General features: G+C 42.0%; 1 long non-coding RNA gene across 1 annotated transcript; it reads left to right on the forward strand.

Annotated features, from left to right (window-relative positions):
* The first annotated feature begins 268 nt into the window (after window positions 1-268).
* LOC117509291 lies at window positions 269-21,318 on the forward strand. Its single transcript, XR_004560366.1, has 3 exons — window positions 269-312; window positions 1,551-1,556; window positions 21,255-21,318. It is a non-coding gene; the product is annotated as an uncharacterized LOC117509291 (long non-coding RNA).
* The last annotated feature ends 3,937 nt before the right edge of the window (window positions 21,319-25,255 follow it).

Consider the following 25,255-nt stretch of genomic DNA (forward strand, 5'->3'; position numbering starts at 1 on the left):
TTCATACACGACCTGCCATTAAAAGCAACGTGTTATTAGACCTGCCCCCTTCTACATAAATATGTGTTAATCAATCACTCAAACAAAATTTAGCCTGAGCTAGCTTGGTAATGTCAAGATAGGCGGGAGTGTTCAGGCTTAATTCATCCAGTCAGACCGCTTTTGCCCAAGCTTCACCTTTTTATACCCATCTATGAGTTAGCTGTGAGTAACATGGCGTTAGACACTGCCAAGATGGTAACATCCAAAAGCAAGTCTGCTCTTCAGAAAAATCTCTGGGTGACATCACGGAGGGTTTGTCCACTATACATAGTATATAGTGTCTGTGGTGAAAACATGACTTGCTTGGCTGGGCAATAAGAAAGCAGTGTCAAAGCAAAATCAAAATTTTCAGACAGAAGAACAAGGGGAACCTGTGATTGGGTTGTACCAGATTGGTATTTGACTAAATCCTGTCTTGTCTGAAGTCAGATATCTGTGAAGTGAATCTTTTACTCTCCGACTTCCTTCACCCTACACCACCTTACGTATGAGCAGACAGCACAGGCGCGTGTCAGCGCAGCGCCGGGGTTCTGCTGGGGTTTCCACTGCAATAACATGTCAATGATCCAATTCTCAGAGGACAGGAGGAAGGCAAAAGGCAGATGTTTGTGTGGTTTGGTCCCACAGTGGATAGTCCAAGAGAAGAAAAATAATGGTGCTGGACAGGCGGACATCACATGGGTGTGGAGCAGCCAAACTGGCAGTCAGAGGAAAAGCAGCAGCGTATGATCCAGACTGGCATCTTGGCACAAACCGAAGAAGCCTCCGTGCCAACAATAATGTGTGTCTCATTAGATCTGGCCTCTGACTGACGCCCTGCTGGTCAATTTTATAGGTGCAACAGTTGTTTTAACAGACTGCTGTGTAACTCGTGACTTATTTGATATTGGTAATAAACTCTCAAGTTGTCTCAAGTGCTATAACTTGTGTCTCTTAATTTTAAAACTCATATAGCAGAATTATTTGCTGAAGAAACAACATGCTTTAAACACCCTCACCAGATGCCAAACCACCACAGCTGGCTACTTTAGATGCAAACAAGCAGCTGCTCTACTCTGGATTCTCCAGGTCTCCTCTACTTCACTCTGGATGCCTGAGGAGTGGAAAAGAAGTGTGTTGGTTCATATTTTTAAGAAAAAAGATGATGTGCAGAACTGCAGTAACTACAAAGGCATTAAGCTGATCAGCCACAGCATGAAGTTATGGGAATGAGTAGTAGAATCTAGGCTTAACAACAGAGGTGAAGATCTGTCAGCAACAATATGGTTTCATGCCAAGAAAGAGCACCACAGATGCATTGTTTGTTCTGAGAGTGGTGATGAAGAAGTATAGAGAAGGCCAGAAGGAATTGCATTGTATGTTTTTGGACCTAGAGAAAGTTAGGGTGTATGAATAAGTCTTGAGACACTTAAAGAAAACATATTTGAATCTTGTCATATCTAACACTGCTTTGTGACATTTTTCTTTGGCCAACTTTCATTTGTATTACCAACAATACCATTGGGGAGCGATGGGTTTGAGACCATTAGGATCCTTGGTTCAAATCTCTGTCAGACTGAAAAACTCAAGGCCCTTGGACGAGGTCCTTAATCTCCAAGATGCTCCTGGTATGCAGTTCAGCGCCTTGCATGGCAGCACGCTGACACTGGTGTATAAATGTGTGTTTATAAATATGTGAATGTGAGGCATAATTGTAAAGCGCTATAGAACATTTAAAATTACACCATGACTCGTTGTCTCTGACTCCACCGTATGTGCTGGCGAGGTGCAATGAAGCTGTAGTGACCTTTGTTTTTCTATGCTTGGAATTTAATAGCAGTTGTTGAAAAACTGCATTCTCAGTACTGACGGTACTACCGACACAGTAGAAATACTATTATCGTCATGTTATCAGAATTTTGGCAGTGAGTGGTACTGAAGTGCTGGTTCTTGTGACATCACTAAGAAGAATGCTACCATAACATTAATTAACTCTATTGTGTCACCCTACCTTATCTTCATGATCTGTCTTTGCTGTGATGCTTTTGTTTTAACACTCTTTCTCACTGTACGTTTCCATTGCTTTCTTTCAGTTCCCTCACACATTTGTTCCCAGTCACTCTAATTTCCCCATCTTGTGTATTTAAACCTCTCCTTTCTTTCACTCAATGCCAGAATGTCTTGTGCCTTCCAAGTCTTCTGTCAGTTGTGTTCACCTCGGGCCATCCAATTGCTGAATTTTACCGCCGTTTGAGTATTTTGAGATTTTTGACTGCCCCTTTGGACTTGTTGCCTAGTATGTTTACCTACTGTGTACTGTGTCATGAGTGTGCCATTGCTTTACCACTGATGGATACGATCACCCTTCCTCTCCCTGTGTGCTATTTCTCTCAGCCATTAGCCAAGTTCATATCCATCAGATGCTTCTCAGGTTACCTTTATTATCCCCAACCTCATGGGATGAAGCTATATTTGGATGATATTCTGACCCGGCTCCCCCACTGTCCAACATTCTCCTTCTTATACCCCGTCACAGTAGAGGTCAAATGAGACTGAATGAAAGTTCGACCAACATTTCTGAATTGTCGAGGTGCATTCGAGGATGGCAAACAGCATTCTGAGAGCAGTCTAAACAGTGGGGCAGTTTCCTGTGGCCTACCCCAAAGTTTTGCACATTTGCAAAACAGCTGAGGTGCAGTTGAGATGGAAAAATATGAAATGGCAGTCAGAGTGCAGTCTAACCACAATCTGACTGCACTCTAAATATTCGTATTGCATGAAAACGGTATTTGAAGCATTCTGATCGCGTTCAAGGGGCAGTTTGAAATGATCATCACCATTTTGGATCCTGGCTAAATGTCTAGACTGTGCCTGAATGCAACACAAGCGCACCTCGGGTGCTGCTGGATTATATTTCCTCCACCTACAATTGGACCTCACTCGTACGGCAATGTTAGTGCATTCGCCATATTCTCGCTGCATTCTGACAGCTGTTTGGGTGATCCTAATGTGTTCCACCAACATTTATACTGCATTTGTGTGCACAAATTATTTGGGGTGAGTAGTTGGACGGGTGTCTGCTGCAATTCTTATACCCTCCCAGATATGCCACATATTTGGGCTTTTTTGATATTCCGCCTGGGTCGGCTTGATTCTTGCTAAGTCTGACAGGGCCCTTAGGGTTCATCATTTCCCCTGGAAACATTAAATGCATAAATGGATTCTGCTGAAGTCAGCTCAGTACTGGACTGGCTGACCCCTGAGGCACTGGCACTATTGATGGAGCTGTGTTGTTCTCTGCTGTGAGGTCCCCAGTTGTGCAGAAACCATTAGTGTTGATGAACTTGATTTAACACTTGAATAGAGCTGATTTGACACTTCTAAATTTGAGTCAATGTACTTGTGGCAGTGTTAATATAACACAGCGAAATGTATAGTGTATATGGTGTACCAAGATTTGTCTAAAATGTTAAACAGTACATTCATATCTTACACAGCACTCCTCCTCCACAGTTACATTCAAGCTCCAGAGTAAAGCATTACGTGGCTGAATATGAGTACAGGAAAACATGTCATTATGTTCGCTGTACAGCCGGGGGTAGGGGGTGGGGGGGGTGAATCCTAATTCATTCAACTCTAAATGTTAAGACTTGCACGCTTGACTCAGGTGACACCACTGAATAGAAATTTTCTTCTTCATTAAAGCACTCAGACACTGTAACTCCTGAGCAACAGCAGCATGAGTCAGACTTAAAAAGTGAATTAAAGCCCAGTTGGATCATTTTCCAGTGTCATAATCAAGTTCTGAGATGATACTTTTACAGTTTATGATTTGGCAAGCAGATTAAACTCAGTGTCAGCCGGTAACTCCATAACTTTTCCTCCCAGAGGAGGTCACAAGTTCGCAACAACCTCTTATTACCTTTGAATGTTTCTGTTCTTGATTCCGCTGTATCGATGGCAACAGGCCTGTCACTGACAGACAGATAAAAAGTGGGGGGAAAGCACACATCAGTCAAGCACTGATGTAAAAATGAAGAGGAAATTTTAATACTTTTTTTTTTTTTTTTGCTTTTTTGCGCCTGCTTTCTTGGGATCACCACACCAGATCCAGTACAGATCCAAATTGTGATTTGGCATGTTTTACACCAGATAGATGCCCTTCCTGATATATATGCTATATATACACTCAACAAAAATATAAACGCAACACTTTTGGTTTTGCTCCCATTTTGTATGAGATGAACTCAAAGATCTAAAACTTTTTCCACATACACAATATCATCATTTCCCTCAAATATTGTTCACAAACCAGTCTAAATCTGTGATAGTGAGCACTTCTCCTTTGCTGAGATAATCCATCCCACCTCACAGGTGTGCCATATCAAGATGCTGATTAGACACCGTGATTAGTGCACAGGTGTGCCTTAGACTGCCCACAATAAAAGGCCACTCTGAAAGGTGCAGTTTTATCACACAGCACAATGCCACAGATGTCACAAGAAATTTGGCAGTACATCCAACCAGCCTCACAACCGCAGACCACATGTAACCACACCAGCCCAGGACCTCCACATCCAGCATGTTCACCTCCAAGATCGTCTGAGACCAGCCACTCGGACAGCTGCTGAAACAATCGGTTTGCATAACCAAAGAATTTCTGCACAAACTGTCAGAAACCGTCTCAGGGAACCTCATCTGCATGCTTGTCGTCCTCATCGGGGTCTCGACCTGACTCCAGTTCATCGTCGTAACCGACTTGAGTGGGCAAATGCTCACATTCGCTGGCATTTGGCACGTTGGAGAGGTGTTCTCTTCACGGATGAATCCCGGTTCACACTGTCCAGGGCAGATGGCAGACAGCGTGTGTGGCGTCGTGTGGGTGAGCGGTTTTCTGATGTCAATGTTGTGGATCGAGTGGCCCATGGTGGTGGTGGGGTTATGGTATGGGCAGGCATCTGTTATGGACGAAGAACACAGGTGCAATTTATTGATGGCATTTTGAATGCACAGAGATACCGTGACGAGATCCTGAGGCCCATTGTTGTGCCATACATCCAAGAACATCACCTCATGTTGCAGCAGGATAATGCACGGCCCCATGTTGCAAGGATCTGTACACAATTCTTGGAAGCTAAAAATGTCCCAGTTCTTGCATGGCCGGCATAATCACCGGACATGGCACCCATTGAGCATGTTTGGGATGCTCTGGACCGGCGTATACAACAGCGTGTACCAGTTCCTGCCAATATCCAGCAACTTCGCACAGCCATTGAAGAGGAGTGGACCAACATTCCACAGGCCACAATTGACAACCTGATCAACTCTATGCGAAGGAGATGTGTTGCACTGCATGAGGCAAATGGTGGTCACACTAGATACTGACTGGTATCCCCCCCAATAAAACAAAACTGCACCTTTCAGAGTGGCCTTTTATTGTGGACAGTCTAAGGCACACCTGTGCACTAATCATGGAGTCTAATCAGCATCTTGGTATGGCACACCTGTGAGGTGGGATGGATTATCTCAGCAAAGGAGAAGTGCTCACTATCACAGATTTAGACTGGTTTGTGAACAATATTTGAGGGAAATGGTGATATTGTGTATGTGGAAAAACCTTTAGATCTTTGAGTTCATCTCATACAAAATGGGAGCAAAACCAAAAGTGTTGCATTTATATTTTTGTTGAGTGTGTGTATATATATATATATATATATATATATATATATATATATATATATATATATATATATATATATATATATATATATATATATATATATAAGTACGACTTTATGACTTAAAACACAAGAATCAAAGGACCTAAATCAGAACCCTGAGGCACCAAATATTTCATTGTAATGGATTTTAAAATAGTGCAATTATACAAGATTTATTGTGCTCAGCTGCAAAAATATGTTACCATCCTAGAAACAACCTGACCAAAACTTCCAGAATAGTTTTCAAGTGTATCTCACAATATGTAATGATCTATGGTATCAAAGCTCTTGCAGGAGCACAAAGGTGGTGTATGACTCCATAGCAAACATATCGTTCACCACTTCAGTGCCTGCAGTTTCCACACAGCGATTGGTCCTAAACACTAACTGTAATGGTTCAGAGATTGTCCTCAGATAAGGTAATACATTGCTTCCTAAGGATGTTTTCTAGGTAAGTTTCAGACTAGATCAAAATTAGCCAATAATCCAGGATCAAAGATAGTCTTTTTACAAAGTGCTTTAATTGTCACTTTTTTTAAAAAATGTGCAGAAACAGCATCAACTGTGAGTGACAAATTAATAATATTGAACGGAGTAGTTCCTAATGATGGCCACAAATCTTTAAACAATTTGACTGGCAGGTGGTCAATGTGAAAAGTGGTGCATTTAGCATCCTACACAATTTTAGACAAGTGAAGAATTGAGTCCTGTATAGACCCCGAGGCCCTTTGGTGACTCACACTCAATGGTACGCCACTTTGATGCAGGTTACTTCCCCAACCAAGACCGGTACCTCTTTATAGCTGGATGGATTGTGTATAAGATCTTAAACAATGTAGTTTAAGTGCCTTGTCCAAGGACACAGAGAGGTAGCAATAGTGGGGTCATGTCAAATTCAGGAAGTTTTTTTGTTTTTGTGTCAGAATCGACAATTAATTTTAGCATAGGATCATCATTAAATTTTGGAGGTGATCTGGATCCGGATTCTGGTTCAGGATTTCACTTTGTAGACTTTTAAGGATTACGTCAAAACTACTTCACGGATATGACATCATGATGTAAAACCAAGACCAGGAAGACACTATTTTGTTTCAATCAGATTGTAAGATCTTGATCAGCTGGACCATTTTGGATCAGTATGCAATTATTGCATTGTGTTGTGGAATTCGGATCCAAGTCCAGGTCACGATGTGAATCACATATCTTTTATTTTGAGTCTTCGTCAACTCTTGGTGGACGTCAGAAAACTCGGATTGCTCTTGTTTCATATGCAGTCATGCCAGGCAAAGCGAAAGATCTCCATCTTTGCCGTGAATGCTACAAACTGTGAAATTTACACTGAAGATTTGTATATTTATTGGTCCTTTGAATAAATAGAAATCTATCTATCTATCTATGGCATTCTGTTTCCTCACTTTCCTCTGCTCTCTAATCAGCAGCAGTAAGTTTTGTGACCTGTATCCCCAGGTGTGGAGTTCAAAGGTCAGAGCTTTATGGAAGAGCGGGTGGGGGTCAGGACCTGTGCTCTGTGGAATTTGGGCATCACCGTGGCAATCACAACGGAGCGTTGAGAATGACAGGTAGCCCCCAAGGGCTGTAAATAGCAGATATGGTCTTGTGGTCTCCTGTGTGTGTGTGTGTGTGTGTGTGTGTGTGTGTGTGTGTGTGTGTGTGTGTGTGTGTGTGTGTGTGTGTGTGTGTGTGTGTGTGTGTGTGTGTGTGTGTGTGTGTGTGTGTGTGTGTGTGGCTTAAACCAGGAAATGAGCATAAGAGGGGAGGACGGGAAAACAAAAACAGACAAATGGATAAAGATAACTGGAGAGAAAGTTGTGCCCCCAGCTGAAGAGCAGACTCTCAAACCCTCTGCACTCTGAAAGGTGCAGTTTTGTTTTATTGGGGGGGGATACCAGTCAGTATCTGGTGTGACCACCATTTGCCTCATGCAGTGCAACACATCTCCTTCGCATAGAGTTGATCAGGTTGTCAATTGTGGCCTGTGGAATGTTGGTCCATTCCTCTTCAATGGCTGTGTGAAGTTGCTGGATATTGGCAGGAACTGGTACAAGCTGTCGTATACGCCGGTCCAGAGCATCCCAAACATGCTCAATGGGTGACATGTCCGGTAAGTATGCCGGCCATGCAAGAACTGGGACATTTTCAGCTTCCAAGAATTGTGTACAGATCCTTGCAACATGGAGCCGTGCATTATCCTGCTGCAACATGAGGTGATGTTCTTGGATGTATGGCACAACAATGGGCCTCAGGATCTCATCACGGTATCTCTGTGCATTCAAAATGCCATCAACAAAATGCACCTGTGTTCTTCGTCCATAACAGATGCCTGCCCATACCATAACCCCACCGCCACCATGGGCCACTCGATCCACAATATTGACATCAGAAAACCGCTCACCCACACGACGCCACACACGCTGTCTGCCATCTGCCCTGGACAGTGTGAACCGGGATTCATCCGTGAAGAGAACACCTCTCCAACGTGCCAAACGCCAGCGAATGTGAGCATTTGCCCACTCAAGTCGGTTACGACGACGAACTGGAGTCAGGTCGAGACCCCGATGAGGACGACGAGCATGCAGATGAGCTTCCCTGAGACGGTTTCTGACAGTTTGTGCAGAAATTCTTTGGTTATGCAAACCGATTGTTTCAGCAGCTGTCCGAGTGGCTGGTCTCAGACGATCTTGGAGGTGAACATGCTGGATGTGGAGGTCCTGGGCTGGTGTGGTTACATGTGGTCTGCGGTTGTGAGGCTGGTTGGATGTACTGCCAAATTCTCTGAAACGCCTTTGGAGACGGCTTATGGTAGAGAAATGAACATTCAATACACGAGCAACAGCTCTGGTTGACATTCCTGCTGTCAGCATGCCAATTGCACGCTCCCTCAAATCTTGCGACATCTGTGGCATTGTGCTGTGTGATAAAACTGCACCTTTCAGAGTGGCCTTTTATTGTGGGCAGTCTAAGGCACACCTGTGCACTAATCATGGTGTCTAATCAGCATCTTGATATGGCACACCTGTGAGGTGGGATGGATTATCTCAGCAAAGGAGAAGTGCTCACTATCACAGATTTAGACTGGTTTGTGAACAATATTTGAGGGAAATGGTGATATTGTGTATGTGGAAAAAGTTTTAGATCTTTGAGTTCATCTCATACAAAATGGGAGCAAAACCAAAAGTGTTGCGTTTATATTTTTGCTGAGTGTACTATTATTAGTATCTTACACATTGTGCTAAGAAACATAAATCTCTCTTTCAGAACAAGTTTAATGAATTAGTTGTGAAGTGGTATTGGGAGGAAAGATTCAGTAGGAAGGATGTTTCTCTACTGGATCATCTGTCGGAGAATCGTGTCGACTCCTCTTGTGCATCTAAGTCACACAACATGTTGCTATTGTATCAAGTAGCACTGTCTGATTTAAGAATGGATTAACTAACTTTTTTTTACCTATTGTTTGCTGTTACTTCTCTTCCTCTATCAAGTGTGATAAATGTGTCTAGTTGTCATGTATTGACAATTACAACCCCTGGCAAAAGTTATGGAATCACCGGCCTCGGAGGATGTTCATTCAGTTGTTTAATTTTGTAGAAAAAAAGCAGATCACAGACATGACACAAAACTAAAGTCATTTCAAATGGCAACTTTCTGGCTTTAAGAAACACTATAAGAAATCAAGAAAAAAGATTGTGGCAGTCAGTAACGGTTACTTTTTTAGACCAAGCAGAGGAAAAAACTATGGAATCACTCAATTCTGAGGAAAAAATTATGGAATCACCCTGTAAATTTTCATCCCCAAAACTAACACCTGCATCAAATCAGATCTGCTCGTTAGTCTGCATCTAAAAAGGAGTGAACACACCTTGGAGAGCTGTTGCACCAAGTGGACTGACATGAATCATGGCTCCAACACGAGAGATGTCAATTGAAACAAAGGAGAGGATTATCAAACTCTTAAAAGAGGGTAAATCATCACGCAATGTTGCAAAAGATGTTGGTTGTTCACAGTCAGCTGTGTCTAAACTCTGGACCAAATACAAACAACATGGGAAGGTTGTTAAAGGCAAACATACTGGTAGACCAAGGAAGACATCAAAGCGTCAAGACAGAAAACTTAAAGCAATATGTCTCAAAAATCGAAAAATGTACAACAAAAGAAATGAGGAACGAATGGGAGGAAACTGGAGTCAACGTCTGTGACCGAACTGTAAGAAACCGCCTAAAGGAAATGGGATTTACATACAGAAAAGCTAAACGAAAGGCATCATTAACACCTAAACAGAAAAAAACAAGGTTACAATGGGCTAAGGAAAAGCAATTGTGGACTGTGGATGACTGGATGAAAGTCATATTCAGTGATGAATCTTGAATCTGCATTGGGCAAGGTGATGATGCTGGAACTTTTGTTTGGTGCCTTTCCAATGAGATTTATAAAGATGACTGACTGAAGAGAACATGTAAATTTCCACAGTCATTGATGATATGGGGCTGCATGTCAGGTAAAGGCACTGGGGAGATGGCTGTCATTACATCATCAATAAATGCACAAGTTTATGTTGATATTTTGGACAATTGAAAGGATGTTTGGGGATGATGAAATCATTTTTGCAAAAACATTCCTTGCCAAAAGACACATAGGGTCAATGTCAATGAGCAGATCTGATTTGATGCAGGTGTTAATTTGGGGGATCAAAATTTACAGGGTGATTCCATAATTTTTTCCTCAGAATTGAGTGAGTCCATATTTTTTTCCTCTGCTTGGTCTAAAAAAGTAACCGTTACTGACTGCCACAATCTTTTTTTTCTTGATTTCTTATAGTGTTTCTTAAAGCCAGAAAGTTGCCATTTGAAATGACTTCAGTTTTGTGTCATGTCTGTGATCTGCTTTTTTTCTACAAAATTAAACAACTGAATGAACATCCTCTGAAGCCGGTGATTCCATAATTTTTGCCAGTTGTATTATTGAACTAAAAGGAGAGATGTGTATTTACATTAGTTATGTTTGAGCATTGTCAGTGCCTTTAATAAATCATTCATGGCTATTAAACTATCAAAATTTTTGCATTTTTATTTTCAGATCTGAATTCCTGAGAAATGTTTTACTTTAGAATCAATGAAATTTCATTTAATTATGTAATGTAGAAAATTTGGCCATTTTGGCAGTCAAATAAATCTAAGTCAGCCCTTGAACCTTGTCCTAGCAAATTCAAGTCTCCTTGACATTTGCTGGGGAGTTAGTTCGCTCTGACACTGAATTTTGTATGGAAAGAGATGCAAGTCAGCCCTTAGGATGTGTTGTACAGAACTCAAAGGTTTTTGTTCTCTGAATTAGGGTCAACTGCAGCATTTTTCCTGGACTTTAATGTCTTGCAGAACAAACCTTCGGGTTCCTGAAATGAGAAAAACACCATATACGAGGTCTGTCAATAAAGTATAGGTCCTTTTTATTTTTTTCAAAAACTATATGGATTTCATTCATATGTTTTTACGTCAGACATGCTTGAACCCTCATGGGCATGCGTGAGTTTTTCCACACCTGTCGGTGACGTCATTCGCCTGTGAGCACTCCTTGTGGGAGGAGTCGTCCAGCCCCTCGTCGGAATTCCTTTGTCTGAGAAGTTGCTGAGAGACTGGCGCTTTGTTTGATCAAAATTTTTTCTAAACCTGTGAGACACATCGAAGTGGACACGGTTCGAAAAATTAAGCTTGTTTTCGGTGAAAATTTTAACAGCTGATGAGAGATTTTGAGGTGATACTGTCGCTTTAAGGACTTCCCACGGTGCGAGATGTCGCGCAGCGCTCTCAGGCGCCGTCGTCAGCCTGTTTCAAGCTGAAAACCTCCATTTCAGGCTCTATTGATCCAGGACGTCGTGAGAGAACAGAGAAGTTTCAGAAGAAGTCGGTTTTAGCATTTTATCCGGATATTCCACTGTTAAAGGAGATTTTTTTAATGAAAGACGTGCGGACGGATTACAGCGTCGGCTCGCAGCCGCTGCGATGCTCCGCCACAGGAAAAACACCTCAGTTGGAAGCCTTAAGGACAAGTTGGAACATGTCCAGCTGTTAAACAATTTCTCATATACTCACTCCACTGAAAGCCATCAAAAGCCGCCCGGATTTTACAAATGGTTATCAACACGGAGGTGTTTTTCCTGTGCCGCCGCACTGCGCTGGCTGCTTCATTAAAAAAATCTCCTTTAACAGTGGAATATCCGCATAAAATGCTGAAACCGACTTCTTCTGAAACTTCTCTGTTCTCTCATGACGTCCTGGATCAATAGAGCCTGAAATGTGGAGGTTTTCAGCTTGAAACAGGCTGACGACAGTGCCTGGGACCGCTGCACGACGTCTCGCTCCGTGGGAAGTCCTTAAAGCGACAGTATCACCTCAAAATCTGTCATCAGCCGTTAAAATTTTCACGGAAAACCAGCTTAATTTTTCGAACCGTGTCCACTTCGATGTGTCTCACAGGTTTAGAAAAAATTTTGATCAAACAAAGCGCCAGTCTCTCAGCAACTTCTCAGACAAAGGAATTCCGACGAGGGGCTGGACGACTCCTCCCACAAGGAGTGCTCACAGGCGACTTACGTCACCGACAGGCGTGGAAAAACTCACGCATGCGCACGAGGGTTCAAGCATGTCTGACGTAAAAACATATGAATGAAATCCATATAGTTTTTGAAAAAATAAAAAGGACCTATACTTTATTGACAGACCTCGTATTTCAGATTACTTTTGAGTACATTTTTTGAGACACCCTATATAAGTAACTCAAAAACTGCATCTGAAATTTCACATGTTCTTTTTATTAGTTCATAAAATCCTTTTCTTTTCCATTCCACCATGAAGCTGTAAATGTGGTAATACAACAGATAAAAAGTTGCACCATACTCCATTGCACCACTCACAGTCACAGAAGCCTATAACTCTCAGAATTGTCATGGGTGTCTTTATGGCTTCCCTCACTAGTGTCCTTGCATTGCCACTCCCTCTATGGTCACATTAGCTACAAGAGACAGAGGCAAAGCGATGAGCTGTCATTCAGTTTCAATCAGAGTGGGAATTTTCCAGCAATAAGAGATAGCAGTATCTATGCCACCAACTAGGCAGGGCCTAAATAGATGAGGAGACCATTTTATGTAAATGCTGAGGGGACGCAACACAACAAACTGCCAATCCAACTAAAAAGGCAGCATGACATCTTCAGCTGGTTGCTTGATCAAAGAAAAGAATGATAAAAATAATAACAAAACTAAATTCTTAAATGTGATTTCTTTGCTAAATCCCTTGAATTAAGTCTGAAATTTTACACTACGCGCACATCTTGATGCAAAATGGCAAAATTAGAAGAAAATAAAAAAAAATATGTCATTGTTTACCTGTATAATTGAGTGTAGTTGTTGCTTATTGTTCAGTTAGTTACTGTCTGTTTACTTGAATGGGAAAGTGTGTCCAAATGTTTGCTTGGTACCGTATGTCACTTGAAGTCAAATCTTGAAATGAGCCGTTTAGGCCTAAATTCTGTCACACTTACAATTGTGTCAGTTTGATGATATTTAACATAAAACAATAATTAACTGTCATTTTGCAGAACGTGACCCCTTTAAACATAATTATTTTGGAAACCATAGTTACAGCAAATGGAAGATAATCACTTATGCACTTATTAAACCTGGTACCAAACTTTCAGGAAAGTTTTTGTGTCTTTCTCTCCCACGTTGCTGAATGCACGACTCCATACGTATTGATTTGTTCCAACAAGACAAATACCTGGAAATTGGATCCCGCAGCTCTTTCTGCACTCTGAGAGAGAATAAGGAGCTCAGGTGTATACAAAATAAAGAGATGGGGAGGCACAGGAGAAGATGGAGTGGGGGGGGGGGGGGGGCTGCACGCACCCTCAGGGTAGGTCAACGTACCTGACCTCTGGCCTCTCTCTGAAAGAAGGGAATTTAGGGGAGCAAAGAAGAAACATGTCCAAGCAGAACAAGCAGCAGAGGAGCAGAGGAACAAAGACATGAATTGAAGCGCACCATGTAACATCTGCGCTCACAGCATCACCTGCATGCTGCATACAGAAGGATGGGAAGGACTTTATTACCCATGAAAAAAACTCTCTGTCAGTGCACATGTGAAGGAGTTTTTTGATCTGGACAGTTTCCGCATTTTCTCTGGTGAATGTTTTTGTGTGATCACGCAGCCCATCATCACATGCAGACAGAGTGATGCTGATCAGTCTCACTCTGAACTTCCAGTCTCGGAGCCATTAGAGGCTCTGTTCTCCACTTTTCATCTTTAATCTGCATGAAAGAGCCAGATGACCAGTGACCCCTTCGTACATCTGTCTCTGAACCATGTGTCTTCCAGATGTGCACAAATGCAACCCCAAACATGGTGAAAGACAATTCTGTCATGCATCAGTAGAGGGCAATGCACACAATTAACTTGCATAAACAGTGTTTGAGAATGAGCAAATGGTGTACCTGCCAAATCTAAAGATTTGGAGATAAAACAGTGAGGAAAATGCCAAAGAGAAAACTCCATCATATAAATTTCCAATGAAAAAACAAATAATTTCTTTCAAAGGGACACAGTAAAATTAAGATAACTGTTAGTGCTCTTTATCACTGCTTTACCTCTTCCACATATTCATACAGTATCAAGCTGTATCTCAAACTGCTTCCTTTTAATTCCATGCAAGTAGGAACATGTACATTCAGAAGATTTTGGCCAACACCTTCTCATTCTGTATCAACATGCCGTTTGACATTTTGTTGCTACGCTGATGAGGAAACGTGCAAGTTGGTGGTTATGTTAGGGGACAGGAGCTTCTCTGAAGAGTTACAAGTCACAAACTGGCAGCCCATAGGCCAAATTCAAGCCAGCCATTTATACCTCTCATTGTACTAAATTATGATGATGATTTCTGGCTTTAGCTAGTTTTAGCAAGGTTTCTTTGCTTTTGTTACTCTAACTCAATAACTTTAGCTTTTTCAACTTAAAGGACATGTTGCACGTTATTTAACATCACATTTAGCAACACAACATCAAAGCATTCATGATTGTAAGTCTATCCGTAGACATGCGGTAATAATTAGTGGTCGCTGATGTGTTTTATTGCGAATTATTCCTCTCGCTCAGCCAGGTAGCAGGTGCATTTCCGAAAATGTCTTACTCTGAATTTCCCTGCATTTCTCAGCAAGTGAGGTACATTTTAGGAAAAGCAGAAACATCCCGATGGCCGACAGACAGAGTGAACAATTCTATGTCCGATAACGAAGCTTCTGAGCTTTCATTCGAAAGCGGTGGCTCAGATTTACAAAGGATGTACAGGCAGGAGGTGACACACTTCACCCCAAAACTCTTAACTTTTTCAGAGTCTGTTGCATTTTGGATCCTAACATGTGCTGACTCTTGTCTGTGTGGCAAGATGTTTTACTGCATCTGTGAACATGGACATGGAATGTCTCCATGATGCTGTTTTTACAGGCTGCCTGAACATGCAGACGTATTTCTTACATTGAAAAAAGCAGGAATACATTATTTTCAGGAGATAATGGACTTTCTATCTAACATGCCAAAATCATGAGAGAACTGTGTGAGGAGCTCACAGCGGAGCTTCAGTGGGACACTGTTATCTACTGTAGTTGGGGATCGCATGGGATCCATGTGTGCGCCAGGACTTCTTAGAGGGAGTGTACATGGACACTGTTCTCCAGCTGGCAATTGCATGTGATCTATGCGTGCATGAGGACTTCTTTGGTGGTGGAGTCTTTACATATTTAATCTTGAAAATCATGCTACAAGTGGGTGAGTGCTCAATTCAGTTATTTTTCCCTTTTGTATTTTGTTCTCAGTGAAGCTGGTAGGCTTTAATTTTATTTTACTTTGAGAGAGTCTGACAGAGTCTGATTTTGGATCTTGATGTGTATGGATTGCGGAGTCTGCTCTGTGTAACAAAGCAACACTGTTACACATGCATGCAGAACTGCCAGCTGTTTTTTAGGCTGTCTGATCACAGAGATGTATTTCTTTGATTTTTCAGTTATATTAATGACAACTCTTATAAGAGTGCACAAAGCTGAGTGTCTAGCACACTGCTTTTAAGAGAGACAGCCAAGCATAATGATATACTCTCCCATCTTCACAAATTGTTTCCTGTTTCCAAGGTACTTCTCACCCAGTGCAATACTACCCCCTCCATTTTGTTGTACAAAAGCTTCAGATATCTGTCATTGACATAGATGATAACTGGAGTTCAGTTTTAAGCAGAAACGAGCTGATAATCTGTGATTTGCTGTTGAAACTCAGAAATTACGCTGCTGATGATTCAAAATGATGCATACACAGTGAAGGCAGGGTGGACCGATTTTTAGGTGGGGACCATTCGGTTGGCAACACCCTCTGTGACATCACCCCATATGATATCTAAATGCAGAGTTTTAAGGTTTCAGGGTGTTTCATGTTGTCGCATCAGCACTTGCCACGTCCCCATGTGCAGAATGCACGTAGAGGCAGAGTTTATGTTCCTGTGCCTGAGGATGAACAAGTCTGCAGGCGCCATGTTTGTGAAGACTCGAAAAGTAGAAGAACGAGTGACAGACATCACCCTGCTGGGAGGATCTTTTTTTCAGCGTTTGTTTGTCAGTGAGAGCAGGTGGTGCTGCAGCAGCCCAGCAGAGAAGAGATACAGCAATCGGCGTGATCAAGCGGACACACCCAGTCCAAAATTCTCCACTTTTGGATATATACAAACACCCAGTTTGAGCAATGGAGCATCTGCAAATTTGTCTGAGGTGAGTAACCTGAAAGTAAAACTTGACGTTTGTACATCACTGAACTCTCAAGTTTTATAAGTTAATGTTAGCTTAGCCTTAGGCTGCAGGATGCCATTTTTATTTTTACTGAATATATCTACATAATAGTTTTTAAATTGTTACTGCTCTGACTATAAGAACAGTCTCAGTTTTAGAAAACTTAGGCTTTGATCAAACCTTAAAGAAAATACCACAGTCCTGTGTTATGTTTCTTTATATTTTAAGAAATATATTTCTTCACTTGTCCCACATCAGAAATATTTCAACATTTGCTGTGCAAAGAACCTTGCAAATACAGATGAACTTCAATATATATGAGAAAGTACATCTGAGATGCAAGCCTAGATTTTATGTTTTGGTGAAAGAAATTTTTGTATTTCTTCATAATTGATGTAAATAAAGTCCAAGACATATTCGGTGACTTGGAAATGTTCATGTTTCCATCCCCTGACTTGTCTGAAGAAAACTCGCAATAAAACTGATTATTATTTACAGGTATTATCAAGTTTTAGAGATTTGCTTTCAGTTTGAAGAAGATAATTTTGGAAATTTATATTCTTTGTATTTCTTGTATTTGAAATGGCATAAACAAATTAAAATGTGTGAAACACCAAGTGTTGCAATAATTTTGGAGGGCACTGTATCCTAACCGTATGATGAGTGCAAAATGAGTGTGGTATTATTACTGTTTTGTTTAAGAATGTTTTTCACTGTCGCTGCACTTTGTGTGAAATTATTGTCATATCATATTGATATGACAATATCAAGATACAGTAATTTGACCATATTGTACAGCCTGACTATCAACTAGCTGAAAACTTTGAATATTAATTTACATCTAGCTGTAATTAGGGGTCTATGGGGTGGAGCTCCCCAGAAGCTGAAAGGCAAAAAAAGAAAAATGCTTAAAGGCGAGGGGAGGGGGGTCTGGGGCTCCACCCCACCAGAAGCTGAAAGGTTTTAGTCATGCTCATGCACCCAAGAACCATTTTACTGAAAAAAGTCTGAAGGACCTAAAGGACATGGTTAGATTTTGAGGGGCTTCCAGGCATGTGAGGGTCAAATAAAGAAAAATTCTTAAAAAGGCGGGGGATCTGGAGGGGAGAAGAGCCCCCCCACCCCTCCCCAGAAGCAGAAAGGCTTTAGCCATGCTAATGCTCCCCTGAAGCATTTACTAAAAAAATTCTGAAGGACTTAAATGACATGGTGAGATGCTGAAGAGCCTCGCTCATTCATGTCCGTGACATAAACATATTAACAATAATTTGTTTGTAAACACTGCGATAAACCAGTGATATTTTAAAATATTACAGTCTTGGTTAAATAACTAATGTACACTCAGAGACTCACGGCATGAACAGTTTTGTGCTTTTCTGGAAGAACATTAGGCTGTCAGGTCTCGTGGGTTTGGTCTGCTCCTTCCCTGTCTGTGCTGGAGGTGTGGTGCTCTGCTCTCTGTCTTGGCTCTCTGTGTGCACACCTGCATCCCATTCTGTTAATACACTCATCACATCTGTCATCCATTTCACCATTTACCATAACCTCATAATAAATTAACTCCAACTATTTGTCTTCACACCTTTTTTCCTTGCCAGTCCATCAGTTGTGTTAGGTTCTGGCTCTGCCCGCAAGTCTATTAGTCAAGCACTTCCCTTGTCCTTTGTCTGTCTGTCTGTCTGTGCTATGCTGTCTTCTCTATATTCCTGGTTGTGTTATGGCAGCACATCACAGCTACCTCCGCTGCATACACCACCTCTTTTCCCCACTTCCAAGCATCTGGTTTGTCTATCCATACGTCTACCCAGGACCATCTCTCCTCCTCTGTCTGTTCATGTCCTGATAGCCGCAGTGCTCTTTGTACATCATCACCTGGCCTGTCTGTCCCTCTGCACAGTGCCCCTGGTACATCTGTCTGTTTCCCAGCACATTGTCATATCTGTCAGTGCAGAGCCTCACCGGCTTCTTACTCACGTCAGCTCATGTGTCTCTGTTGCACTGTCAGCGCTGCAAGTGTGCAGACAGGAGACTGCTGTGTGTCCCATTATATCCTGTTGTCCTCTCCTGTGAACCAGCATTGATATAGACAGTAATGGCCCAGAAACACATGATCAAAGTGGTTGTGGAATAAAGAAAACATTAAAGGTTTGGGATGGCCTTGCCAGAGTCAAGTCTGGATAGATATGGTAGTGTTACAAGTCATCGCATCCACTACATCAGACCACAGCACACTTTTCCACTTTGCGTCTGTCCATTTCACATGAGCTCGGGCCCAGAGAAGGCAGTGGCGTTTCTGGATGTTATTGATGTTTGGCTTCACTTTGCATGGTAGAGTTTTAACTTGCACTTGTAGATGTAGTGACGAACTGTGTTAACTGACAATGGTTTTCTAAAGTGTTCCTGAGCCCACACAGTAAGATCCTTTACACAATGATGTCTGTTTTTAATGCAGTGCCACCTGAGGGATCGAAGGTCACAGACATTCAATGTTGGTTTTCGGCCTCGCTGCTTACATGTGAAAGTTCCCCAGATTCTCTGAATCTTCTGATTACATTATGGACTGTAGATGATGGAATCCCTAAATTTCTTGCAACTGAATGTTGAGAAATATTTTTCTTAAACTGTTGAGCTATTTTTTCCACGCAGTTGTTCACAAAGTGATGATCCTCGCCCCATCTTTGCAATATCCCAACTTCATTGGAATTGGGTTGTATACTGCTTGTACATATATTTTGATTTCAGTAAAACTAAAAATAAATAAATAAACTTGTGGAGCACATGCATGTTTGTTTTCCATTTCTAATATAGATGTGTGTTCTACAAGCGTTCACGACCCTGAAAGAAATCAAATTCAAAGAAATCATCAAAAGTCCAATATTGTCATGAAATTAAGTTGCATAATGAGTTAATTCAGCTTATTTATAAAGCGCCATATCACAACATAAGGCACTTTGCACAAGTAAGCTCTAGCCATACCCACGCCTCCAGTCTACCCCTGTTTGGATTTGGTCTGTACCTGTCTCGATCTGCTCTCTGCCACAGACAAAGAATTTCAACTCATCCAGATCTGTAAATTCACCACAGAAGTTGACATTTCCTCCCTACATCTCCTCTTGTCCCTCTTCATTAAAGCCTTGTTGGGCATTTTCTGCGTCCCAAAGCGTTAAGCGTTCAAACACACTTTTCCCCACTCTGACTAAGAACGCTAACAAGCTTAGCTGTTGTGTGGAAGCCAGATTCACCACCGCTCCTGTGTGCTAGTGATTATTGGCAGAGTGCGCTGTAACAGTTCTGGTTAGAAAACCACTTACGGGGCTGTCACGGTGCACCCCCGCCCCCCATGACCATTCAAGCACCACCCTTTCTTCATTTTCTTCCTCGCTCTCTCTGGCTTTCTCACTTGTCCTCCCGCTTACTTTTCCCCCGTTTAACTCTGGCTCCAGGATTCTGAGCAGAGCCAAATAGTACGAGAGAGAGAGAGAGAGAGAGAGAGAGAGAGAGAGAGAGATACCCTCTCTTCTGGCAGCAAGAAAATGCTGAGAGTAAGTCCGAGTGAGAAAGGAGACCATTGTAGGGGGCTGGCCTGGGGACAAGTCACCCATTCTGGTGCGGCCAGCCGTGTACAATGGCTAAACTAACATCATTGACATTTGGATTTGCCCAGGCTTTAGTAAGAGAGGAAAAGGGAGGAGGTGAGGGGCGGGGAAGGTTGTCGAGAGGACCGATGGTTGGAGGCACCAGCCATTGATCAAAAATTCATGTCAGTGACTGGGATCAGACCAGCATGCCCTCTGTTAGCTTTCATGTGCTGGAGGAGCAGGGAGAGGAGAACGGTCATGGAGGAGGGGAGGACATCTGAGATGACCACCCTTTCTAAACTCTGTCCCTGTGGAACGGACTGGACTTGTAACACATGGCCACCCAAGGCCACGTGGGGTGGCAGAAACCAGGCAGGCGCCTGATCAAAGCTCTCCAAGAGCATCGCTGTTCTTCTCTATTAGTTACCATTAAGAGACACTTCGATTAATGATAAAGTGGTTTTTCGGCTGAGACCAGTGAGTCGTTCAGCTGCCTTTTGACGGATGTGCACGTGAGGTGCAGCAACAGGAGAGGTTCTGAAACCGATACAGTTCGTGATAGCAGGAGATAGAGCTGGTTCTGTTGATAAGAGTGTTGATAAGCCCTGCACAAAAATGGAGGGGGAGGTGGGTATAGAAATCACACTGTGTGTCGGTCCGTGAATTTTGTACGCCCACTTCCTGCTAAACTGTGAGATGTATTTCTATGAAACCTCATGTAACGGTCATATGAAAACATGCATGAAGGAAAATAAACCTGGTCTCACATCTTCAAAGGGGAAAAAATGGATTTGTGTAGCTCTTTTAAATGCGTTTGTCAGTTACTTTTACAGAGGTTGACTAGTTTGTTAATTCAAGTATTTCATTGCAACAACCACTGGGACACAATACATGAAAGCAAGGGGTTATAATTTTGCAGATCTCTGGCTTTTTAGATGACTAGAGCTTTAGTTTTCTAGTTGATAATTCTGTTAATTATCAAGCCCAGAACTGAAGTGTTGTCAGTCTTAGTACAGAATCATAAGTGCCATCATCTGTTCATGTAGCTCTACTGTGGTCACAAATAGATTAAGTATGACTTATTCAGTAAGATCTATATATGAAAGTACTTCAGAAAGTTCTTGCCTCACCCAGAAATGTCACAGGAGAAAGACTGTTCTTGTATTATTTCTGAATTATTTTTCAACATAGTCTCACTTAACTTCAATGCATTTCATCCGCAGATGTTCAGGCTTCACTATCACATGTTGTAGTCTGCGACTCTCCCTGAACAGGGTACCACTCCATCACCGGTTACTTCCCCAGCTAAGGCTGGTACCCTTTTACAGCTGGGTGGACTGGGACAGTGCCGATGTAGTGTGTTGTCCAATGACAGAGACAGGTAGTATGACAGAGGTGGGGGAGGAGTGATTGAGAGGAGACTCATTTCCCACAATGCCTTTTGGCGCGTGTGTCGGTTAATGCTCAAACCTTCAGAATTAGTGCATTACTTTAAAAGATAAGTGCGATTTTTCACTTTGTAAAAATGACGGAGTTGCCGTTAATGTCGATAAACTGTCCGGAATTAGTTTTGTTTATAAATGAAACCATGAGTGAAAAGTGCCTTGCTTTTGATGTCTCCTGCCACACGTCTGTGTTGTTGTATGTGGAAAGTAAATTAAATTTTTTGCAGTAGCTAGCAGCCATTAGCCAGCAGCCGGCTCACCCCCTTTTGCTCAGGGAGGGTTGAGCTCCTCACAGTGGTCTGACTATTGTAAAGCATGCAACAGAGAGGAACTAACATTTTAGGGTTTACAAATGTTTTTGACTGTTAAGCTTTACTCACTATGCCAGCAAAAAAAATGTTAGCAGAACTAAATTTAGCGGGAGCTTATTGGTCCGCTGATGGTTTTCGAAGTTGCCTGAAATGCTAATCCGCTAATAAAAATGTTAGCTTCATTAATTAGCAGTTAGCAGATTAGCGGAACTGTGCCCACCACTGCAAGCAAGATACTCACGAGTACTGTACACCGTAAAATAAGTCACACCACAATATAAATCACACCTGTTAAAAATGCCTCTTGAAGAGGAAAAAACCCATATATGTCACACCTTTTTCTTGTATTACCAACTTTTTAATTGTTGATTTTTCATGCACTGTTGCAGTGCACTTTTTATTATTTGTTTAGTTTTTTATTATTAGAATGTATTTAGTGCTTTGATTCTGTGGGCAGCACAGTGGTTTAGTGGTTAGCATTGTTTCCTCAAAGTAAGAAGGTTGTGGGATATTTTCCCACCTGGGGCCTTTTTGTGTGGAGTTTGCATGTTCTTCCCGTGTGTGTGTGTGTGTGTGTGTGTGTGTGTGTGTGTGTGTGGGTGGGTGGGTTCCCTCCCGGTTTTCCGGCTTCCTCCCACTAGAGGTGGGCGGATCGATCCTAATATCGATACCAACGCTGGTACTGATATTGAACGATCCTCATGTAAAAATATCGATACTCAAGCTTTTTTTTCTGTCCCGCACGCACTGACTGCTGCGCATGCAGATTCATCAAAGTCTACTCTCTGTCTGTAAGAGCAGCGCCGCGCTGTGTCACACAACATGGAACAGCACACCTTTGTATTGTGGTTTGTCAGCCCTCTACCTCAGGAGATTTTAAGTTGTGTTGAGTGATATTTTTTTAAACAAAAAATGTTGATTGTGATAATAAAGTATTTTTTTGTCACGTACAATGTTTGGTGAAATTCTGTCCTAGGTCTTTTGGATCCTTTGGCTCTATGAAGCTTAAATATGAAAATGTATCGGTATCAGTATTGATATCGGCGATACTGGGCCTGTATTTACTTGGTATCAGATCAATACCAAAATTCCCGGTATCGCCCACCTCTACCTCCCACATCCAGAGAGATGTAGATTAGGTGAACTGGGAACTTGCATGCTTGTATTTGTCTGTCTATATGTGGCCCTGCAACAGACTGCCGTCCTGATTTTATGCTTTAACATTTGCCTCCATAGACGCAACACCAAAACAATGATTATATGCAAAACATATCATTTACTGCAACTGGGCTGTCCAGTACATTTAGTCTTTTTTTGGTGTGTGTGTGTGTGTGTGTGTGTGTGTGTGTGGGGGGTGTAGCAGCAACATCACCTTGTAAGCAGCAGGCAACAGGTGACAGAGTGAGTATCCAGTGATCAGAGTCAGAGTTGGCAGGCGGTGGAGTGGAAAAATGTTGAATTGCTGGCCTGAGCATTTCACTTTCCAGTCCAACTGTTGCTGCTCGAGAGCCAAGATTTTGATGTTGTTCCACCATCTTTTTGGCTTGCAGTTACCTGATCAAACAGCTGGAACAAGGAGTGCTGTGGTCTAAGGTCTGCACCTGGCAGCATCTCCGCCTGCTACACAGTGAACACTGAGGCAACCCGACCAGAGAGGAGGGGCCACACAGTCCAGAGTGCTCAAGGGAAAGGCCACATCAACACGAGCCTGCCCGATGACGCTCGCTGGCCAAAGGGAAGCTTATGAAGGCAGCCACTTTGTTTAACTGAGCCTGTACATGCGGCTGAAGGGGTAAACAAGGCTGGACCACCTTGTCTGTGTTGCCCCTCCTGCCAGCTTGGAGTCAGCCTGGCAGGTTGCAGACGTAGCCTGTGCTGCCCGTCGTAACACGGCATCATCGTGAAGGTCCTGACCTCCTGCTGCGCCTGCACAGTCATTCCCTGCTTCATGCATGCAATTAAGCGGGGGCAGCCGCAGGTCGCTCAGTCTGCTAAACGCAATAACAGCTGCTAAAAGCAACAAACTGAGAACCTGATATATACTGAGAAGGACTGACCCCTGGTCATGAATCAGGCCATGGAGAGGAGATGTTTTATTGCAGGTCATGAACACAGTTGTGTGCAATGCCCTGTAGATCCCTCGGCCTAACCACCAGACTATTTTTGGGTCACCCTAAAACCATCAAAAGGCTTCCAAATATCACCTCAGTGATGAGACAATGTTTGTGTTTATATGAAGCAGATGACATTTGTTTCATGTTGTCACTTTTAGTCACCTCCAGCAGGGATGTTTTCTTTTCCTCCACATCTCTTGGTTGGTTGGATGGTTTTTCACCAGTTTTACACAGACGGGCTACTTTTCATGAAAACTGTTCAAGGGGGGAGGCCTGAGTCAAAAAAGAACTCATTCAATTTCAGTGCAGATCAATATCATGTGACAGAACTAGGAAAGTTTTTTACTTAACAGCATGAAATACACTGGGGCATTTTCAGTCGCGGGCACAGCTAACCCGAAAGGCTAGCTTCAATAACCATTAATCCGGCAAATGAAAAGTTAACTTTTATAATGCTAAACTGATAAACTGCTAAAAAAAAATTTAGTGGAAGTTACCGCTAACTACTAACTTTTAGATTACACTGTTGGTTACTGATAAGACAGTTTTGACTTTAAGGCTACTGGGACTGCAGGATCACAAACACAAAACAAACGCATGAAAATAAATAAATAAAAAATAAAACGCCAAGCACTGCCATCATCGTTATCAAAAGCAATAAATCACAGTATTAGAAGTCATAGTTAATCATTATATGAACCACTAACAGAGCTACGGCTCACCCGTATTGTGTTCACTAACAGAAAATGAATGCACGAAAATAAATAAATAAAAAATAAAACCCCAAACACAGCCATCGTCTTTATAAAGAGCAGTAAATCGCAGGATTAATAGTCACAGTCACCGGTGTTGCGTTTGTAAACATGTAAACATGACATAAAACGAACGCACGAAAAATAAACCCCAACCACTGTCATCATCTTTATCAAAAGCAGTAAATCACAGTATTAGAAGTCATAGTTTATCTCTGTATTATATAATTTATAAACTGTTAACGGATCTATGGCTCACCCATATTACTTTCACAAACATAAAATACATGCATGAAAAAAATTAATAAAAAATAAAATCCAAAACACGGTGATCATCTTTATCATATGCAGTAAATTGAAGTATTAATATTCACAGTTTATCTCTGTATTATATCTGTAAACTGTTTTCAAAGTTATCTGAATAGCTAATCCGCTAAAGAAAAAGTTAGCTTCGCTAATTAGCGGAAGGCGGATTAGCGGAACTG

Source organism: Thalassophryne amazonica, chromosome 4 (assembly GCF_902500255.1).
Source record: "Thalassophryne amazonica chromosome 4, fThaAma1.1, whole genome shotgun sequence".
NCBI classification, from domain to species: domain Eukaryota; kingdom Metazoa; phylum Chordata; class Actinopteri; order Batrachoidiformes; family Batrachoididae; genus Thalassophryne; species Thalassophryne amazonica.